Source organism: Perca flavescens, chromosome 4, assembly GCF_004354835.1.
Source record: "Perca flavescens isolate YP-PL-M2 chromosome 4, PFLA_1.0, whole genome shotgun sequence".
Lineage (NCBI taxonomy): Eukaryota > Metazoa > Chordata > Actinopteri > Perciformes > Percidae > Perca > Perca flavescens.
Window position 1 is genome coordinate 10799730 of NC_041334.1, and position 5850 is coordinate 10805579.

Genomic DNA, 5850 nt, shown 5'->3' on the forward strand with positions numbered 1-5850 from the left:
GTGTTTTCACTGTAAGTTACCACAGTAATAGGGTTCTATATACCCAAGTCTTTTTCTCAGTTGTTTTCTCTTTGTCAGTAAGTGTATAGAGTGCTCATATAGTCCAAATATGTACCATTACCTTTTAAATGCTTTATGCAGATAATTACTTACCTTGTACCAACTCCAGTGTAGTAGATGCTGACTCTTGATATTCAAGATTGAGCATAAAAGGAGCCAAAGAAGACGACAAAAGCACTGCCGTTAAGTTGGTTAGCTTCAAAGAGGACCTTCCCCTCAATGCTGACCATCCAATGGGTGGAAGACGTCAAACTTCTTCCTAAAAAACAAACAAACATCTTATCTCATCTACAGTGTGTCACAGAATACCAAACATACATGGCTAATAAAACATCCTCCTCTTCTTCAAACTATTTCTCGTACCTAGCATGATCCGCCTTGGTGTGGTGGGCAATGTGACCTCCTGCTCAATTGAAATCTTGGTCGAGGTTGGCTGCAAACTAAAAAAAGAAAAGCATCTCACATATTGGAAGTAATTGGTTGTTGTTCTACATATGAAATTATGAAAATTAATATTTTTAAGTGCATGCATGGTGTTATAAAACACAATTACAACAAGATAAAAAAAAATGCATGCCATGCATTAGTATGCAAGGAACCAGTATAATTTAGGTAACACAGAATGTTATGTGATGCATTAAAAGGTTAATCACGTAATAGATAGCTAGATAGCTAACAACAACACTATTTTGTGAAGAAAAACTTAAAGCATAAACCATGGTAGCTAATACGCTCAACTCCTAACATCATATTCTTTGAGTTAAACAATATTTGGCTTAGGTCTCATAAACTAAAAAGGATGAATTCAATGATATCACATTACAGAATGCAACAATACTACTGTAACGTTGGGCACTTTTTTGCTGGACATCTTGATGGTTTTAAGTGGCCAAACTTTGAAGCCAAGGGGAAAAAAATGCTATCTACAAATGCTCCACATTAACATTACTTAAAGACGTCTTCCCTGTCACCCGACATAACTTTTAGAGTGGGTGTTTTTTAAAAAGATGTAATGTTAACATTAGGTGCTATTAAAACTAGATGGGCAACTGTAGAGGTAACGGTTTAATGTTAACTTTACCTCCACTAATGTTAGGTTAATAATGCGGTACATTTTGCTTAATCATGCTAAAACACTGACAAACCAACCCACAGACTCAACATAAGCGTAGGTAATGTTAGCCAAAATGCGGCAACAGCAAGCTAAAAAGCTAGCAGTTACTGACCTTAAACTTCTAGGGTTACATTTTAATTCCGACAAAGATAATGGTGGTCTGACAAGTGAAAAAGATGTCCCTAACAGCGCGTGTAAAACAAGTTGTGTTAGCTTTAGGCTACCGAACGTCGTCATTATAGCTAATCCTCACCATGGGGAAAATGAACTATAGTTAACAGTTTGCTCTTGCCTAGCTAGCTATGACAAAGGTCGGTAAACTAAACCTACGTCTCTGCTTGGGAAGGCTTGTGAGCAGAAATTTTACAGAATTAGCAAAAATTGGTCTTACCTTAACGCTGCTCCAGCTCTCTTCGAGGAGTGTGTGTGACCCGGGACTCTGGTGCGCACACGCACAGACCAAACCGGGCGGTACTCCTCTGAAGTTACTCCTTTCAACGCCTTTGAAGTAACTACGCGCTACTCTTCTGAAGTTGTCAGAGTCTGAGGTCAGAGGTCAGAGTTCAAATCTGGCGGTCAAGCATTTATATCCGTAATGGCTTTCTTGTTTCTTTCAATAAATGATTGACACTGCTGAAAAAAATGTCTAAATTTTTTAATTACCTTCACTGCTAAAAGCAAAACAAATTAAGTGTATTTCATTTTATAGTGATATTTTATTTTTCCATTTCATTGCTATGCTTCTATAACATTAACTAACAATTTTATTTAAAATTCAGTTAGTCTTATTCAACTACAGTAGCACTACTGCTGTTGTTTTACAGCAGACTACCGCAAATTCAAAATATACAGTAAATCACTGTAAACTAAATGTTATTACCCATAATGCAATGCATATTACAGTAATGAACCGGAAAAGAAAATGATGGTATTTTACTGGGCATTTTGTGGTAAGTAACTGTAGAAATTACAGCTAAGTCTAACAGTGAAACATTACATTTTCTGCATTCTGATATGTTTTTATGCAGCAATTTATGGTAAAAACGTCACAATTTATGTGAAAGAAAACACAAAAATCAGGAGACAGGTGATAATTCAAAATATAAAAATATAATGGAATAAAGAGGTGCCGTCAATCCAGGAGATGGCTTGTGAGATGGCTAGAGTAGCAGCATTTGAAAACGGTACAAACAGTTTGCCAAATTGGATGCCTACACTAGAAAATTGGGAAAGTACCTGATCTTTCTGGAGAGCTCCTAAGAAGCGTAAACTATGTGCTAATGGTTTTATAACATATACATATGTTTATTTGGCTTACAGCTTATTGTCCATTGGTTATTATTTTATAATTTTGTCTTGAATGTTATGGGTATTGTGTCATCTTTACTGGAATTTAATATGGGTGAGTGGTGATGACAAGTGTTTGTGTGTGTGCGTGTGTGTGTGTTGGGGGGGGGTATGTTTTGTATGTGGTTTCAAAAGCAAAAAACAAGTAAAAAGTCTCAATCATTAAAAAGAAAAAGGGATATATGGAACATAATGCAGGGGGCAAAGTCCAGTTAGTTTAATTAGTGTGAACACTACATACCGTACTCAGGTACAGTTGGTCGATCCGTGCCAAAATAGTGTTGCAAACATATAGTTTGTATTTAAATCACATACTATATCTTGACAGTGTCCGTTTAGTTCACTTTAAACAAAATTAGATGTCCATTAGTGCTGTGAAGAGCTGTGCATGTTCGAGACTGTTTAGTCGTTTATTTTGTATATATATATATAACACATACATACATATAGAAAATTAAAATGACAGATAAATAAGGACATGTACTTCTCAGAACAATCTTCCAAAATTATTGTAAGTAATTCAAATTAGAAATTTCCATTTTCACAAAGGAGTAGGAAGAAATTCATAAACAAACGTTTCTGGTCTTAAATACAAAACAATTTTATGCTTCACTTATTTATACATCTTTATATACATGCACACTGTATATCTACCTACCTACAGCTCACATAAACCCATGCATACACATAGACACAGATGCATACATACATGCATACACACACACACACACACACACATTTACACTTTGTTTTTTTCTTCTTTTTTTTCCTCTTCTTTCTTTTCCATCTATCTTCTTTGTTTCTGTCTATCCATAGCAAATCAAATAATAACACATATATACTAGACATAGTAGACAGGCCCAGGAACCATACAGTCAGTATACAATACTATCACCTCGAGTCCTTTTCGTATCCATTCAATATATTCACATTAAATAGTCTCTTAAAATTGCTCATTGTTCACTGCAGCTGTTCCATACATTAACTCCTTTGGTGGTAATGCAGCGATATTTAGCATTTGTTCTTATAAGTTTCTTTTGAAAAACAAACGTTCCTCTTAAGTTATGCTTGCACTCTCTCATTTGAAATAACCCTTGGATACTATTCGATAGCTGTTGATTATTTACTTTGTGCATAATTTGTGCAGTTTTAAAGTCAACAGTATCTCTGAATTTTGCTTTTAATTTGATAAAAAGTCGATTAGTTGGTGTTCTATACGTGGTTTTATTTACAATTCTTAAGGCTCTCTTTTGAAGTATAAATATAGGTTCAGTGTTCATTTTGTGTTTCCCCACACTTCCAAATAGTAAGTAATATATCGCAGTATGAAGGAAGAATACAACATGTACAATGAGCGTTGATTTAATAGGTAATTGGTTTTGTGCAGTATAGCAATTCATTTGGATATTTTGGTATTAATATAGTGTATATGTGGTTTCCAACATAATTTTTCATTGATTATTACTCCCAGAAATTTCAATGTCATTTATCATAAGTTTTTTGTGTAGAGTTGTTGCACGATTACCAAAAATTATAAATTTTGTTTTACTTAAGTGTTAGTTTATGTGCATCATCTTTTTTAATTCATTTTCCACAGTATCCAAGAGTTTTTCCAAATTTTCCCCAGAACAGATTAAGTTATTGTCATCAGCAAAGAAAATGGTTTTCAGTTTTTTTGACACCTCCCATACATTATTTATACAAGTTAAACAATAGTCCCAAGACTGACCCCTGGGGGACCCCATAGGTGATTTTTTTTTTACTTTGATTTAGGGTTTTGCAATTCAACATATTGTTATTGATTATGTAAGTAGCTATTTAACTAAGAAAGTACAGTCGTCCTAATTCCATATTTGTGTAATTTCATGATCAATAAATTGTGGTCTACTGTATCAAATGCCTTCTTAAGATCCAAGAATATCCCCATTGCATATTCTTTGGTTCTATTGCTGTTGTTATTTTGTCTACAAATTGAATAAGTGCATGTAAAGTTGTCCTATTAGCCCTGAAACCATATTGCTGATTACACAGTATATTATGTTTAGTAATAAAGTTATCAAGCCTTGTAGAGAATATTTTTTTCTAGTATTTTTGAGAATTGGGAGAGCAGTGAAACAGGTCGGTAGTTTGAAAGTGTATGTTTTTCACCAGCCTTGTATATTGGTATCACCTTTGCCATTTTCATTTTATCTGAAAAGATTCCAGTTGCATTGATTACATACATGCGTTAGACGTTTAACAACACAACCAATAATACTTTTGACCATAAACATGTCAATACCCTTCCAGTCTGTGGACTTTTTACTCTTAAATTTTTTTAACAATTTCAATAATTAATTTTTTATCAGTTCCTTTAACAAACATAGATTCATTAATATTTTCATTCTTGCTTAGCACATCATTTATACTGCCAGACTTTGTAAACTCATCAGCTAAACCTGGACCAATTCCAACAAAAAAAATCATTAAATGAATTTGCAGCAATGGTCATATCCTTAACCTCTGTATTGGTTTTAGTCAGAAAATAGTTAGTGTCTCCTGTTTTGCCATTTTAATTCTTGATAATTTCATTCAACACCATCCAGGTGTTTCTTATATTGCTTCTGTTGTCCTCCAGTAGTATACTATAATTATTCTTTTTATTGCTTCTCATGATTCTGGTCAGTTTCTTTTTGTATATCTTATATTTCTTTTTGCTTCTTTTGTCCTCTTTTTTTAAAAACTCTTTATATAATAAATTTTTCTTCTTACATGCATTTAATATTCCGTTAGTTATCCACGGTTTTTCATGAGATTTCTGTTTTAATTCTTTCTTTACTAGAAGACAGTTTTTTTCATAAAGTGATGTTACAACAAATGTCAAAAATGAATCATAGGCTTCATTCGCGTTTTATACACTTTGCCCTAGTCTTGTTTCATTAAATCCTCTTTGAATGTACTGATGGTTTCTTGGGTTCTGTGTCTTTCCTGGTCTTAGTGTAGCTATGTATGTTAAAACTGGCAGATGATCACTGATGTCATTTATTATTAGTCCACTTTCAACTTCATAGTCAATTCAATCAGGAGAGACTTTGTTTGCAGATATGCAAAAATATTTATTGTACAACTGATAATATGTACAAAGTCTTTTGGAGATTAGACTCCATCGAATTAATAATATTTTTAATGGGGTAGAGAATAGGAACATAACCCCCCGATGGAGTCTAGACACTGGTGGCGGCGGAGAAAGAAACGACAGCTAACAGCACAGGGAGAGAACAGATTTAAAGCAGCTGTGATTGGCCATTGAATTTTGTGGCCAAGTCTGATTGGTTTAACTGAAAGCATCA

At 33.9% G+C, this 5850-nt stretch overlaps 1 long non-coding RNA gene across 1 annotated transcript; it reads right to left on the reverse strand.

Moving 5' to 3' along the window:
- Positions 1–222: 222 nt before the first annotated feature.
- On the reverse strand, positions 223–1694 carry LOC114554944 (uncharacterized). The gene is made up of 3 exons (XR_003692494.1): positions 1566–1694; positions 424–500; positions 223–319 (listed from the first exon to the last, which is right to left on the reverse strand). It is a non-coding gene; the product is annotated as an uncharacterized LOC114554944 (long non-coding RNA).
- Positions 1695–5850: the final 4156 nt, after the last annotated feature.